Genomic DNA, 16,692 nt, shown 5'->3' with positions numbered 1-16,692 from the left:
ATTTCAGGATTTAACATCCCTTGAGGGTACATGGCAGGAATTTGATGATGATGATATTAGTAATTTATTTTTTTCATAAGATATATTGTTAAAATGTTTCAGAAATAAATTACCATGACACGAAGATAGTAAAAGAACATAATTCAAAATAATTATTCTAAAAAATTTAATGTAAAAATACATAATTGAAAAGGTTTTTTTTTTCACTTCTTTTATCTATTTGTACATTTGTTTGTAGCAGGCCCACTCTATTATTAATGCCCTTTATAGCATGCAAAAATCAAGCACTAGTGTTTTTTTCTGTTCTGATCATGAATCCTAATTGTTAAATAGTGTTCCATTTCTTCAACAATTACAATTCATTTTTTAGAAATAACTACTGACTGAACAGAGCTTATACTGCGAGTATAATCACCATTTCTTTTGTTTGTCTTTTAAAATTTCTGAAACTTTAGGGATGATTGAGATTAAAACATGATGAGTTGATACAAGTGATCCTCCAATTTTCACAATGCTTTATTATGTCCATTTCAGTTTCTGTTGAAATGAATCGACTTTTAGCACTCACAATATTACGTCTTCATTTGTTTTCTGTATTGAAATATGGAAACTGGGTATTAAAAAAATAGGTATGGTATTTATAAACATACACAACATTAATGTGTGGAATATGTTCATCAACTGAAGTGAAGAATATTCACTTTTGGACAATAAGGGACAGCAATTTTTGGATTGAACAATTTCCATTGTCTATTGTAAAATGTTCATAAGCACAGAGTTCTGTGTTTGTTGAATAAATTGGAAGTTGCAATTTATTAATCTGTGCAATGCTCATAAATATAAATTGTTCATTCCTGAAAGCTAATAAGTAGAGGTTTGTCTGTATACATATACGGAATTTTATTTTAAATTTAAGTTATAAATTATGTTAAAAGTACAGTTTTTAGGCAGATTCTGGGGGTGACAATGCTTAGACGTTGTTGGTTATTCATAACAGTGCCTCATCATATTAACATCACCAAGAGGGAAAAAAATAATTAATTTATCAAACTTTCTAATTTGATAAAGAAACCATTAAAACTTTCTATTTTGATGGTTTCCCTACCCAACATCTTCATAACACTTGTATGAACTATCTAGTTGAGTTGCTATGTGTATGTCAAAGTTATTTGTGCCCTGCAGAAAACCGGTGAAATATTAATAAAACAACAAAATTGCATGATAACTACAGTAATAAATTTTAATGAAAGTACAAATATGTCATACTGAAAATAACAGTACATCATTATTGTGCAGAAACAAGGTGCATATAACATTCAGTATGCAAATTAAAATGGTTGAAGTTTACTAGAAATTAATATTAATAAATAATATTAAAACTAATTTATAAATTTTTAAATTAATTATAAATTATTTATCATTAATAAATAATATTAAAACTAATGGTGTGTACATAAAATGAGACTCTCCAGAAAACTTTTGGGAGAGAGAGAGAGACTTTCATTAAAGTTTATTACTTTAATTATGTAATTTTGTTATTTTATAGTCAGGTACCTTTTAAACATTGGCAAAGTTAATGAGCTCAATAAATTAATTGTATATTTTTTCTTGGTGTTGTTTATACTATTTATTTAGTATTTATTTATTGTATAGGTACAGAGCGGGTACAGTTAAAATTAAAAGCAATCTTAAGAAACAGAATATATAAAATTGAAAAATAAACCATTATACATAGTCACATAATTGTCATTTGAATCATAAATTTATGTCCAAATTCATCAGCCATTCAGCTGCCTTCGTTGATAGACTGACTAGGTCTGATAGGTTGCCAGAGAAGGCTCATTAAGTGTATTCATATATGATACAAGTCACTGTCTGAACTAATGCTCAGCAGTTGCAAGCCAGAGACAGAATGATGGTCCCAACAGTGCAGGCACATTGTGCTCCTACCTTGTCTGGTTTGAAGATTGTGGAGTGTTTGCCAGGAGCAATGAGAGAAAGCCAGATGGCTGGCTATACCATGAAGTGCTGTTATGATCATGCATTCCCAAGGGTATTGAGTGAATTATTTTAATGGGAAAATTGAATTATCTTTGTGTTAAAATAATGATAGACATCAAGAATATTTTACATAATGAACGACCTCATGGAGACAGTTGATTTCATTATGCAGAGGTTGGGGAGATTGTGTGTATGTGTGTGTGAGAGAGCGATCCATATCACTTCCTGATCTTATAATCAAAATAAAGTTTATATGCTTTTATGATGATTGGAATATAATTTTCTCTTTGAGATTTAAATGCTAATCTCTCACACACACATAAGAAAAACTGCTTGATGGGTGGCATGTTATGTTGCATTCTGGTATGGAGCAGTGCACATGTATTTACATTTACAAAAAAACATTTTCAGGTTACTAGCAATTAATAAAAAGCCATGAATAATGAAAGTGAACATGTAAGTTGTTTGTCAAATTTGAACAAGCGTGAACATGCACAAAGTGGCATGTTAAATCTTGCAAAGCAGAGCATCGTGTTTAGTCATGAGGATAAAAAAAAAATCCTGCTTTTGAAAATTTAAATTGCATGTAATAGAAAAATTAAATTTTAATTTTTGTAATCAGTGTAAAGAAATAATGTATGAATAATTGAAAATATCAGTATGACTAAACTTTGTTGGACAGTGATATCTAACTGGTTGCATATATGATTTTTTCATATTTTGTGCTGTTCTGTATATATAATTGATAGTAGTTTGTCACGAATGTGCACTATCCTGCATTTCACCAATACATTGTTATTAAGAATTTTTCAGTATATCAAATCAACTTACAAAACAAATTTTTCTTTCTCTTCCTTTCTTCCTATTTCTGTCCTTTGGAACAGTACCTTTTTGCCCATCCACAGTACTGATATACTATATGTTGAACAATGTTGTAGATTGTTCTCCACATAAACCATAAAAAATGATGTTAACAAGATGTTAATAGTTGTCCTTTATCAAAATGGTGCATCATTAGCACAGTAGTCAGCTCTCAATATCTAGTATATGTTACAAACCATTTATCTGTCTGTTAACAGGGTGCTTAATGACAAGCTGCTAGCTAATTATCCTTGTGACCTATCAGAAGGATGACTGGTTTGTAGTACAAACCTTATATTTAGTAGATGTATGGACGGATGTTGTGTCAACTACTGTATGTTTGTTTACAAATTACAATTGCTTTATCTTTTTTTTATCCATTTCATCATTTCAGGTATGTTTGTGTGCTGCCCAATTTCTGAAAATTTCCCTTATTACTTAAGCTGCCTTCATTTCAATAAATTTATCTTTGTGTTTAGAACTGCAACTGCTTCATCCTTTCCATTATCCATATTGCTTGAATAAACCAACTATACAGTAGACTCTCGACTATCTGGCCTAATGTGGCGGAAGGGCAGGCCGGATAACACAAAGCCGGATAGGCTGGAGTTCTAGGCCTACCTTTTCACACAAATGTGAAAAGGTAGGCCTAAGATGAAAGAGTCAAAACTTAGTTTTTAGTTTTGAACAAGTCCTTGATAGATGACTGCTTCATCCTTTTATCCCTCTTCCGCAACGCAGTGTCCCTCCATTATGCAAGCAGATGATATCAGCTGGCGTCGCTTCCTCCTGCTCACTAATGTACTGCAGCACTGCCTCAATCATCTTGAACCCTTCCGAATGTCAGATGAGATTTTGCCTGTCATCTAAGGATGCCTCCTCCTCCTCTTCTTCCCCCCTGTGTCATCATTTCCACAATATCGTTGTCAGTTATTTCATCAACTTCGTCGTTTGATATCCATTCTGTAATGTCCTCTGCATTGACATTGTCACAGCTCGGTACATTTTTGAGCAACGAAACAAGTTTATCGTTTTCATCTTCCACTTCGGTTTCACACAAGGTGTCAAGGTTGAAATGTCCACCTTCATAGTCCAAAAGAATTTTCCAAGACTTTACAAGTGATATGGTTCGAATCTCTTTACTAACAATTTACTAACATAACCAGGAACAGTGGCAAATGTATTCCGTACTTGTGGACATTCAATACACAACTGACGAAGCGGGGAAATCCGCACTTTGCATGTCTCAACTTGTGTTATGCACATGTCACGTAGGAGGATTGTAGCAGACGCCCGCTTGCAACGCCTTGGCAAAGTAAATTACAGTACATATTCGTCATTTTATCACAGAGAATTACTGTATTATTATAATTCTCCGTGATAAAATCTGGGCTCCAGATAGTATGGAGGCTGGATAGTCGAGAGTCTACTATACTTATTTTTCAGAATTCACTGTTTAAGTCCTCTCCATTTCTGTTAACCAATTATGCCAATGTAGTATATCAGTCATTTCTATATTAGTGCTACTTCTTTTCCAATGATGCTTCATACATTAATGGTCTCCATCTTCATTCCTATTGTGGTTTGTTCTAGAAGCCAAATTTTTACCTTTGTATTGGTTAATATGCCAATGTTACTGGATGAATCCTTGATCAACACATATAATCAAGGAAATCTGATAATGTTGTATCATAATGTATATATAATAATTGTAGGTGTAGAATAAAGTCCCAAATCATCATCATCCCATTCTTGTATTTGCAGAATCACAATGTATATTTCCTAATGGGATGCATTATAGAACACTGTTTTATATGGGATGCACTATTTTTCACTTTCTTACAAATTATGTGGAGACCTTCTTTCACCTCTTAAGAAACCCCATTTATGACAAATAGGCACAGACTTTGGGTTGATAACAATACATTGTTATTAAGAGTATTTCAGTATGTCAGGTTAAAACTTGCTGAAGAAGTTTTTCTTTCTCTTCATTCCTTCCTTCTATTGTTCTTTGGAACATTCTTCCCTCTTATATATAAATATATTTCCTAAGGAGTACAATCGACATCCTGCATGATTGTATGTGTTGGGCAAGGACTCTAGTGATGCTGGCATATTTAACCAATACAAAAGTAAAAATTTGGCTTCTAGAACAAACCACAACAAAATTGAAGATGGAGATCATTAACATATGAAGCATCATTGGAAAAGTGGTGGCACTTATATAGAAATACTGAAATACTATGTTGGCATAATTGGTTAACAGAAATGGAGAGGACTTAAATAGTGAATTCTGAATAGTATATCTGATTTATTCAAGCAATATGGATGATGGAAAGGATGAAGCAGTTGTAGTTCTGTCCTGAACACAAAGATAAATTTATTGAAAAGAAGACAGCTTAAATAATACGTGAAATTTTCAGAGATTGGGCAGCACAAACATGCCTGTGATCTAATTGAAGATGCAAAAAAGTAAAGGAATTTGAGGTAATACTTTGTAAATCCACATCCATAATTTTTTTTTTTATTATTATTAATTCAACTAGTTTCTTACACACTCTCTGTTATGCTTTTTCAGGAAATAAATGAAGTACTGAAAGATGTTGAATAATAGAGCAAATCATGTCTTACAAAGATGAAATAAGCATTATTCATTCAGCATCACATGCAAGCATCATTATCAAATTGGCTAACATGTATGTCATATCCGAATTCCATAAAGTCCAGATGTGTTCTCTTATGCAGATATCCCCTGAGAGGCTTATATGTCTGACATAGTAGAATTGTCTTACAGGAACAGAATATCTTATGGGCACTTAATTTCTTTACACATGGATATGTGATGGCTTGAATGATTGTAAGATTGTCAATGCTTGGTTTACGAGTGCCGTCCATGTGCGATTCACCATTTAACTACATTTAAATTTCAAGTTATGCTGCTTTAGACTAATCTTAGGTAGAGTGACAGTCTTCCTCCCCTGTAATATTGATGTTCTTGACTGTCAGTTATTTTTCTAGGTGTTTTATATAAGGATATCAGTAGCTGTCCTCACATTATAGCTATTTTTATTGGGAATTCCCTTAAGTATTTCATTTCTTGGTTCTTCTTCTTTTTTTTTTTTTTTTTCATCATTTGATATGGTACATACGTTATCTCTCAAGATTCTGATAATGGTCTGTTTTTGCACTGGGTGGTGATGCGATGTGGTATGAAGGTATTTCTGTACATTAGATTTCTTTCTATATAATACAGGATAGGTTAATCTATTCTGGTTTCAAACTAAGATTAATATGTCAAGGTGAGTAAGCTGCTCCCTTCTGTCTCAAGTGTAAAGCTTTATTTTGGGTTTAACCATTTTAGGTAGGAGAAAAACTCAACTAGTTGTTGTTCTTCAGGTTCTGGACGAATGAGGTAAATATCATTTACATGTTGTGAAGCTGTATTTTTAGTTTTATATGGTAACTATTCAAGGTCTGACTTTCAAAATATTGCATATAAATATTGGTCACTTATTATGAAATTGACAAGCCCATAATAGCTAAAACTTTGCTTATTATAATTGTCGATATATTGAAAGAGAGTTGGAACAATCTGGAAAGAGCTCTTGTAGCAGTAATAAGTTTCATTCTTGAGCACATTAGTAAATAGGCTGACCACATCTAGGCTCACTAAGAGATCCATAGGGTCTAGGTTTATGAAACAAATATCTTGACAGGTTGCATATCAATGAAGATCTAGCATCTAATTAGCATAGAGATACTTTAGTCTTGTGAACTTTAGGGATTCATGACTCATAGGATAGCTGTGTGTTTTGAAGTTATGTGATCCTTAATTTCCTTCACCACTTGCAGACTTATCAGATGGTTGGTTTTATTATGTGCAGTCCATGTGGGATCCACATTTAACTGCCTGTAATTATCAATATTTGTATAGGTAATATATAGATGTTTCCTTTATTGGCTTTAAGTATCATGGTGCTCTATTTATTATGAATCTTCTTGTACACCACTTTCAGCCTCCACTTTTAATTTTGCAGAGAAGTGGTTTGGCATAGTGTAATATTACCTGCAGTCCATATGTATACAGTCTACTGAGTCTTTTTGTAGTCTCCCCAGACCTTTCTTTATATTGTCGTTATATACTCCGTAGGGATGGTTTAGCACCAAGATGAAATTGAAATCTTTTGACAAAATGCTCTGCATGGATTAGAGTTCAATTTTTCTTTACAAGTTATTTTTAATGTTGATCTGTCTGCTTTGAAGTAAGGGTATATATTCTGTTGGCTTTCTTTGTATGAAACTAATTTTTATTATTTTTTTTTTAAATCTTGGAAATTTGGGGATAACATCATGATCTCTGCAGTCTATTAGAAACACACCAGAGAATGTGAGAAACTAGTTTCTCACATTCCCTGAGGTTTCTTTTGCATATACAATATCAAATGCTGAAGGGGGGGAAAAGTGAAAAAACATGCAGATATACTTAAAAGGGAGATCTCATCATCATCATCATCATCATCAAATTCCTGCCATGTACCCTCAAGGGGTGTACAGGATATGACAGTACTACATGAAAAAATTACATCATTACTAACTTCCTATCTACAATTTTCCTCCAAATCAGTCTGTTACTTGTCAAGACTCCAACATTATCAGATCTTATATTTCTATCGTCTAAGGCACTTTGTACCGTATCAATCCACCTATACCTTGGTCTTCCTCTGGGTCGTTTTCCTGCCAACCTGGCAGAGAACACTTGTTTTGCTAATCTTTCCTCTCCCATTCTATTTAAGTGACCATACCATCTGAGATTAGCTCTGCTAACGCATTCCTGGATGCTGACAATATCAAGTTCTTTCCTAATATCCTCATTTTTAATATGATATTGCCATTGATGCCATCTGTTCACGCCTCTAATCTTTCTCAGGACTCTCATATCTGCGGTCTCTAGTCTTTGGTCAAGTGTTTTACTTCTGACCCAGCTCTCAGATCCATAAGTTAAAATTGGTTTGAACACAGTCTTGTATACAGCTAATTTAGTGTTCCGACTAATTTCTTTCTTATTCCATATGAATTTATTCAATTGACTTCCCACGATACCAGCTTTGCTGATTCTGTTGTCTATTTCTATATTTAGTTTACCATCTTCAGTAAAAATTGTGCCTAAGTAGCTGAAATGTTTTACTTGTTCCACAGGTTCACCATTCACAACACAGTTGACATTTTCAATGATTCTGCCTATTTTCATTGTCTTTGTCTTTTTATTGCTGACCTTCATACCATATCTATTACAACAGCTATTCAATTTAGTCAGAGAATCTTGCAGACTTGTAGCGGATTTATTTAGAAGTATAACATCATCCGCATAAAGCAAAGAGCTGACATTAACATCTCCAATTTTGATATCAGGTTTAATACCACATTCCTTCATAATGTGATCCATATAGATGATGAATAACAGAGGGGATAATGTACATCCTTGTCTCACACCAGATTTAACATTAAACCATCTTCCTGTACTTCCTTCAATTCTAACTGCTGACTCACAACTCAAATAAAGACTAAGTATTGCTTGATATAATGCCCCATTGACACCATATAACTGCAGCGTATTGAATAGCTTCTCTCTTGGCACCTTGTCATATGCCTTTTCCAAATCGACAAAACTTAAATACAGATCTTTGTTATATTCCCATGCTTTCTCGACTATTTGTCGTAAAGTGAAGATCTGATCCTGACAGCCTCTATTTGGCCTGAATCCAGCTTGTTCTTCACCAAGCTTTTCTTCCACAATTCTTCTCAACCGTTTCTCAAGTATACTTGCATAGATCTTGCCAGGAACACTCAGTAGGGAAATACCTCTGTAATTCTCACATTCAGTTTTATTTCCCTTTTTATATATGGGTACTATGAGAGCTCTACTCCAATCATCGGGAATTCGTCCCTCTGTCCAGGCTTTCTGAACTATGCAGTGCAGCCACTGTAAGACTCTTATACCACCATACTTCAGCATTTCTGGTCGAATATCATCTACTCCTGCTGCCTTTCCACATTTCAAGCCTTTGATGGCTTTTTCTACTTCATGTATGGATATGTATTCCTGACTGCATGCCTGGTCAGTGTTTTTTATCACTGTGCTGTCATCACTGCTTGTTTCATTTAGCAGTTTTTCAAAGTAATTACTCCATACTTCAAGGATATCTTTTTCTCCTGTTTTCATTTCACCTTTATCATCTCTAATTCCTTTTACAGCACTCTTTCCTCCATTCCTAAGCTTCTTCAACAACCTCCAGAATATTTTGCCACCTTCTTGATATTTATTTTCTATATTCTTGCCAAAGTCCTCCCATGACTTTTGTTTAGCTAGTTTTACACACTGTTTAGCTTTCTTACATTTGTCTCTGTATTCTGTAAGAGTAAAAGCTGACTTATTTGCCAGGAACTTTTGATATGCTTTCTTCTTTTCCTTCACTGCCTCTTTAACTTCCTGTGTCCACCAGGGAGTTCTGATTTTTTTATCTTTGCACACAACCTCACCACATGCCTCTCTGGCAGAATCAATCAATGTTTCCTTCAGAGTTTGCCACTGAATCTCCAAGGTTTGATTCCTGTTCTCAAACTCTTTCATTTTCTTTTCAATAATATTCCTGTATTTTAGTCTACAGTTTACAGTCTAGTCTTTTTAGTCTACAGGGAGATCTTTGTTTAAAAAAAAAAAATAAACTGCTTGGACATTTAACAATATTCTACAGAAAACATCTAAGGAGACCTCATAGTCAAGAAAATTGAAATTACAGAGACCAGCAGCACATCTTGAGAGTGTTCTTTACACCCATGAACAAAGTATCCATAATCTTACTATTACCTAAATACCACATGTAAATTTGAAGACATCAGATGCCTATAAATTATTTTGTTATATAGACTTTGCAGGCCACAATGGAGATATGGGGGTACAGAAAAAAACTTAAGTTCAGTGTAAGGCAACAAACAGAATAGCCATACATTGAATTTACGAGTTATATTCATAAATTTAAGGAATCCTTAGAGAGTATTTGAGACAGCCAACATGATGTAACAGAATTCACTGTCTTATTCTGAACCACTTCTGGTTCCTGTCTTATAAAACCTTTGAACTTTACACAGTTAGGTTATTATATGCAGTATATTTACCAATTCAATAATGACACTTGTGTGATATTGGATGCACAATACGTATTATTATATTTCTATTTAGATTCATTTATCATTTTTCATCTTTATAATATGTGGTTTTATTATTCAACATCCTCTCCCCACTTCATTTTGTGCACTAGAAAACACATGAGCACTGCCCAAGCACAAAGCAAATATATGGACGCAGTGCAAGCTAAGGGGATGCCAAGGATTGTATTCTCGTAAGCTCTCAGGTCAACTCACGAACTTTCATAGTTTCTACAAACATTCAGCTTTGAAATAGCGTTGAATCTAGTATCCGCTTTGCCTGTGTAATTTTACATTGCCAAAATGAAGCCTTATGGCTCTTCATTTAGTAATTAAGATAATAATAAATTTCTTCAAAATCTGTCTTTTTATAGCAGCTTGGCAGAAAATGTAGCTTTAATAAGTTCTTATGCATTATGTGAAAACCACTTAAAGAAAATATTTGAATGTGTAAAATTAAAATTTCATGCAAAAAAAAAAATCTCAAAAATGATGTTTAGAGGGAATTAAAATATAAAACTATCTTGAGGAAAGAAACTTTTCAGTTCTAAAACTTTTCCTAATCAAAAGAAAACATGTTGGATCTGCAAAAGGTGGTGGCTAGGCCCAGAAGCAGGCTAGGAGAATGAAGCCAAGGTGTGGAAGCTGGATTTGGACCACAAAAAATAATTAGTCTTACAGATAAAGAGATATCCAGCAAATTTTTTTCATTATATGACAAATAAAAATGAAGCATGACCAAAAATGAATAATTTTTAGAAGCCATCAGGATGATGAGTTGGAAGTATTAAAGCTGTTACAAGAGCTGAATTCAAACGCGGCTGTGGGATTTGCAAGGATACTGAAAGAATATGCAAGAGAATTAACAATGCCTCTGGCTTGGCTGTTCAACTTGTCTCAACATGAGCACAGTTTCCATTCATGACTACTATGTTCAGATGTATAGTCACCTGAATTTGGAGGAAGTGAGCCACCAGCTGGTAACCAAGATGATATCATGTATATCAAAATATTCTGAAGGGAATGTGTTTTTTCAGAGTTTGAGTAATAGATGAAAAAGAGAAGATGTGATAGGAACATGTAGGCTTAAGAGAATTCTGCAGTATAGCTATAGAAAGATACAAGTGAGATTTTACTGCTCATGGCAGGTATATGTCTATAAGGGGAATTGGAGTCATCCTTGAAAAGTAAGGATGTGATTATGAAGCATATGAGATCTATATTCTCATGCAGTGTGGAAAGTGTGTGGAATGGGCTACTGGTAGAGGTTATAAATATTTTATTAATGAATAAAAACTAGTGAATGTTTTCAAAGATATATATATATAGATAGATAGATAGATAGATATTTTGGCATTGTGTGATCTGGAAGTGATCTTCCCTCAGTGAGTCCTCCAACTCCTTAGAGGAGCTTGTATAATAAGTTTGATTAGAAAAGGATACTTATGCCTGCATATACTAGCTATCCTTGGAAAATCTGTGAAAACATTGTTTGAATTCTTTCTCTAGTAGAGCTGTGTAATAACGAACACTATGGCAGTGCATTCAACTAAAAAAAAAAAATCTTGTACTAGTAGTAAAGATTTCTTTATACCTAGAACTCTATTGTAATAGCATCCTGACTACCTGCTAGTTCGTGCTGTTGGAGTAGAAGAAAATACATTTATCTCATCTCATCTTCCTTTTACCCTCTTTTACCTTGCATGATCTTCCCTCAATGAGTCCTCCAACTCCTTAGAGCTTGTATAATAATAATAATAAGTTTATTAGAAAAGGATACTTATGCCTGCATATACTGACTATCCTTGGAAAATCTGTGAAAACATTCTTTGGATTCTTTCTCTAGTAGAGCTGTGTAATAACAAACACTATAGCAGTGCATTCAACCAAAAAAAAAAATCTGGTACAAGTAGTAAAGATTTCTTTATACCTAGAACTCTATTGTAATAGCATCCTGACTACCTGCTAGTTCATGCTGTTGAAGTAGAAGAAAATACATTTATCTCATCTCATATTCCTTTTATCCTCTTTTACCTTGCGGTGTTGAGGGTTAATTAATCATCGGACCTCAAACCGTTCACAAGATAAGGTGGTCAGCCCTACACCCCGGTGTATCCTATGTCCGTAGTGTTGAGTTCTCAAGGCCGGTTTGCCTGCTTTGCATGATGAAAAACCCCAGGATAAACTGGGGGAAAATAACCCTACTGTCCACACCCAAGACCGGCTAACTTGGCTATGGCTGAGGAAGATCCTTGAGCTCCTCACGTCTACGACGGGAATCGAACCTAGGACACTCCTTCCCCAAGCATATGGTTGTGAAGCGCACAGCCACTAGGCTAACCACGTGGACCTAAATACATTTATGTTTCATTCAAATGATTTGAATAATGTGTAATGATTGCTCAGGGATTATACAAAAACATTTTGAAGTCATTTAAAAATTTTTTTAAAGATTTTGTTGTTCCATAGTTTGAGACTTGCTCAAGCTCTTAACTTAAATTATTATTTTTTATTAATTTTTAGTAGAAAATAAAAACATCAGTTGCATTCTCAATATTGAAACTACAGAAATGATAACATATTTTAGCTGTTTTAGTGAAGGTGATAAATTAAATACAAAATTAGCTGAATAATTTTTTATAGAACATGAGAGAAATGAGCCAAAAGACCAAACTAACAGTGTATAAGATATCATTCAAACCAGTTTTAACATGTGGATTGGAGAGTTGGGATCAAAATAATTGATTCAAGACTACAGACCACATACGAGATTCTAAGAAGAATTAGAACAGTTAATAGATACCAATCAGTAAAGTAATTAGTAAAAAACTTGAGATTAATTAATATTCAAGAATGTGTAAGCAGCATTAATCTAAGATGGTGTATATATGGTATGGTGACTCTATTTTAAAATTTGCACTTGCCGAGGGAGTTTCCCAGGAGCGAAAATTAAAAATATGACGATTGTAATTGAAAACCAAAAAAAAATAAAAGTAAAAGAGATGGTAGTTCTGGCAGGTGCTAATAATTTAAGTAGTGACAAATATAGTATGAGAAGAGATATGAAGGTCTCTTGAAAGAAGCGAGAAAGAAATGTGAGAGAGTAAAAATTGTAGGATTACTACTCACGTATGACAGTACTGAGTTAAGAAGGAGGGTGATGATAGCAAATGATTTCACGTGTAGGCTGTGTAGAAGATATGGATGCGAGTTTTTAGAGTGTCGGGTGTGTTTGATGGCAGAAAAGACTTGTATAGGAAGGATGGCCTGCACTTGATACTAATATCAGATGACTTAAGTCCAGTTAGGGTAGAAACACAAGAAAACAATGATGGTAACAATGTTACATGTAAGCGTTGAGTTTGAGTCTATCTGGTGTGAAGTGGAGGTTAAGAGAATGAAATATATGGTGGGATGTTGCTACAGACCTGGCAGCTCAGTTGCAGGGGACGAAAAAATGCATCGTCAATTTAGCCTTATGGATACCAAACGAGTGATCATTATGGGTGACTTTAATTTTCCAAACATTCATTTGGCATCAGAAGCCTGGAGAAATTACTTCTTGATATGAGATCTAATGCAGAGAGTCAAGGAAACTGGATCATCAAGAGAGGAATGTGGGAAGAGTGTGTGTGAAAATTCATCTATGGTATGCAAACGTGATAAAGATATGTCTTCGAACATGGTTATGTATATGGCGAAGGGGTGGAAAAATATGCCTCGAGTTCGGGCCTTTTAAGTATGTCTGGGGAGAGAGAGAAAATTCTAGAACAAGACCAAATAAATTACATATCTAATTATAAGAATAGGAGGTGGTAATTTATTGTCTCTACACAAATGCCAGGAGCATTAGAAACAAAGGTGTTGAGTTCGTTGCTTTATTGAATACAATGTGGCCTAAGATTGTTTGCATTAGTGAAACCTGGTTATGGAATCAGATATGGTAAGTAGGATTGAGTGTAATGGGAAAGGGGGGGAGGAGGAGTGCTACTAATATCAGATGACTTAAGTCCAGTTAGGGTAGAAACACAAGAAAATGATTGTAACAATGTCACATGTAGGAGTTGAGTTTGAGTTTATCTGGTGTGAAGTGGAGGGTAACAGAATGAAATATATGGTGGGATGTTGCTACAGACCTGGCAGCTCAGTTGCAGGGGATGAAGAAGTGCATCGCCAATTTAACCTTATGGATACCAAACGAGTGATCATTATGGGTGACTTTAATTTTCCAAACATTGATTGGGTAGAAGAGAAATATCATGATAAGAAAGAAAGGAATTTATTGAATTGTTGTGAGACAACTTTCTCAAGCAGCTTGTTGAAAGAAGAAACTTGAGGTCAAAGAGTGTTGGATTTGATCATAGCATCAGAAGGGGGTCTCTGTTAATAATATAGCTATTTTACCACCAATTGGTGACACTGATCATGCTGTGCTTTCTTGGGAAGTATCTAATTGTATTGATGGTGTGATTAAAACAGGTTCCATGGCGAACTACAAAGCTGGAAATTATGATCAGCTTAGGAAAATATTATCTTTGGTTCCATGGTATCAGTTACTGAATGGGGAAAATGTCAGCAATGCATGAAAATCTTTGAAAAAGTGCTTAAATGCTTCATTTAAGTGTTTGAATGTATCCCTAGTGTTCGAAGAATAAATAGGTTGAAAGTGAAATGGATGTGCAACTTTATTAAGCAAGAGATCCACAGGAAGAAGATGATGTGGAAAGAATATCGTGAGAATAAGAGTGAGAGGTGTTATGAAAAATATATAAAGTTCAAGCCAGAAACGTAAGGAGTTGTGAGGAAAACTAAATCGGAGTATGAAAAGAAATTGGCCATGCAAGCTAAAGGTAATCCAAAAGAATTTCATTGTTATGCTGCAAGCAAAAGAAAGAATGAATGTGTAAGAATAAGTTTATTGAATGCAGATGGTACTCAAGTGTCAGAAGCTAATGAGATTGTTCAGTTAATAAGTGCTCACTTTGCTAAGATATATCAACCAGGTGTATGTAACATGGTGCACAGTGCTACTGCTACATTGGATGAAGAGTTAGAGGTTCATGAAAATGAAGTTGAAGAGCTGTTGCATAATCTGGATTAGAATTTGTCTATAGGTCAGATGGAATATCAGCCCATTTGCTAAAGGACTGTTTGCCGAATTGGCTATGCCTTTCACATGTTTGTATAACTTAAGTCTCAGCTCAGGAATGATACTACAGGAACGGAAGGAATGTATGATAGTTCCATTGTACAAGGGTGGCTCAAAAACCGATGGATCTAACTACCGAGCTATCAGTATCTCTGGTGTGGTAATGAAGTTGGTAAGAATTGGCATACAGAAATGAGTAAGTATAGCTTGTTATTCCTGCTCATTTCTGTATGCTAATGTCAGATATACAAGGAACAGCACAGGTTTACTAAAGGAAGGTCATATTTTATAACAATGTTACGGCCAAGTTGGATAAAGGAAATGGGTACATTATGATGATGTTTGAATTTTCTAATGTATTTTATAGGATACCACATGAAAGGCTGTTGCATGAACTGGAGAATATGGGATTGGAATATAAACTCTTGACTTGAATCAGGAGATGGTTGACAGATAGATATCAAAAAGTGGTATACAGTGGATGTGAATCTACCAGATTTAAGGTGACCAGTGGTTCCTGTACCTCAGGGTTTGGTCTTTGGGCCATTATTGTTCAATCTGTACATTAACATCAGGCAGGGTCTAACATCAGATGTGCAACTGTATGCCAATGATGTGAAGATAGGCAGGGCAATCGGGGATGCTACTGATATTCAGCACTTACAAAATGATTTGAATAGGCTGGAAATTTGGACAAACGAAAATGGCTGTCAGCTTAATGTTAGTAAGTGTAAAGTTATGCACTTTGGCATGATTAGAGTTCCAGCGGCATATTATATTAGCTGTGTTATGCTACAAGAAACTGAGGAGGCAAGGGATATTGGTATTGGGGATAGGAATTTGAAGTTCAAAGGTCACATAGCAAAAGTTGCAAATACAACTCAGAGGATAATTGAGATGTTGAAGCGAAAACCTTGACAGGATAAGGAAGTCATTTTGCCTCTTTATAAAGCTTGGATAAGACCACACCTGGATTATTGTGCACAGATTTGGTTTTCTGGGTTCCAATGGGATAAAGAAGCTCTGGAAAGGGTGCAAAGAAGAGTTGCAAAGATTATGTTCAGACTATAGGATTTAGATTATAAAGTTTGTTCACAGTCAAGAAAGGGGTAAGAGCTAGGTTTTTCTCCCAGAGAGCAGTGAGTGGGTGGAATAATTTGCCCTTAAGGATAGTGAGTGCATCTAGTTAGTGTGAATGAATTTAAGGGAAGGTATGATAGCTGGTTTGAGTGATTTATAGCCTCCCTCGTTGAGTCCTTGACTCCCTGGAGGTCTCAGATAATATCTAGAAAAACTTCAGTATACCACAAGCAGCTCAAGACGTATGTAGCAGCTTGCAACAACCTTAAAAAAATTGAAAAATCTGAATTATATTTTTAAAGGACACTGCTGAAAATTTACCTGCTATCCTAATGACAGCCAAGCCTTCTGGTGCCTTGCCGAGGCCATTGGGTACAATCTTTGCTCTCCCTTATTTC

The 16,692-nt window shown here is 34.7% G+C and overlaps 1 protein-coding gene across 1 annotated transcript in view; it reads left to right on the top strand.

Moving 5' to 3' along the window:
- The window catches only part of Su(var)3-3 (lysine-specific histone demethylase Su(var)3-3), a 648,388-nt gene that overhangs the window by 158,644 nt on the left and 473,052 nt on the right, over positions 1 to 16,692 (top strand). The window lies entirely within an intron of this gene.

This window comes from Typopeltis vanoorti, chromosome 19, assembly GCF_054136105.1.
Source record: "Typopeltis vanoorti isolate ZY-2024b chromosome 19, IOZ_Tvanoo_1.0, whole genome shotgun sequence".
NCBI classification, from domain to species: domain Eukaryota; kingdom Metazoa; phylum Arthropoda; class Arachnida; order Uropygi; family Thelyphonidae; genus Typopeltis; species Typopeltis vanoorti.
This window is presented reverse-complemented; position numbering and strand designations above follow the sequence as displayed.